The following is a 936-nucleotide window of genomic DNA, read 5'->3' as shown; positions in this document are numbered from 1 at the left end:
CATTCACCTGGACACTGCAGTGTGAGCACAGCACACCTGAAATTCACCTGGACACTGCGGTGTGAGTAGAGCACACCTAACATTCACCTGGACACTGCGGTGTGAGTAGAGCACACCTAACATTCACCTGGACACTGCGGTGTGAGTAGAGCACACCTAACATTCACCTGGACACTGCGGTGTGAGTAGGCCTACAGCACACACATAACAAACTATAAGCCTTCATATGAAACATTAACAATGCAGGCTCTTTACTCTATGTATAGTAAAGACCCCGAGATACACATATGTACATATGTGTGTGTGTTTTCATGGGTAAACAACAACCTTTTTCTCTGGTCTCTCAGGCACGTATAGAGACCCAGGGTCATTAACATGGACACTCAGGCACGTATAGAGACCCAGGGTCATTAACATGGACACATTAACATGGACACTCAGCAAACCTGTTCCACACAATGGAACCCAGAAGCAAGCCAGACGGGAGGGAGCGATGTGGGAACGAGGAGCAAGAAATGTGCGTTTATGCAAGCCATGCAGGGAGGAGGGGGTGGGTGGAGAGGGGAGGTAGAACTGAATGAAAGGAGTTGGGATTGACAGAGGAAGGTGGAGGAACAGATGGAAAAAGTGATGATAGAGAGAAATGGGGAGAGAGAGAAGAGAGAGGTGGGGGATCTTGTTTGGGTTTCAGGGTTGCATTCCAAAGTAGCACTGACAACAACTTTATCTAAAGCCACAAGGACACAGAGAGAAAGAGAGAGAGACATAGACAGACAGACAGACAGACAGAAGAAAAAGAAAGAAAGAAAGAAAGAAAGAAAGAAAGAAAGAAAGAAAGAAAGAAAGAAAGAAAGAAAGAAAGAAAGAAAGAAACTTGGCCCACCTAATACAGTCTAATGTAAATACAACCAAATGAAACACACTCAGTGGAGGGGG

Source organism: Alosa pseudoharengus, unplaced genomic scaffold (assembly GCF_046254945.1).
Source record: "Alosa pseudoharengus isolate Yale_2024_CS ecotype anadromous, Long Island Sound unplaced genomic scaffold, YU_APseudo_1.1 YU_APseudo_1.1_scf_3, whole genome shotgun sequence".
NCBI classification, from domain to species: Eukaryota; Metazoa; Chordata; class Actinopteri; order Clupeiformes; family Clupeidae; genus Alosa; species Alosa pseudoharengus.
This window is presented reverse-complemented; position numbering follows the sequence as displayed.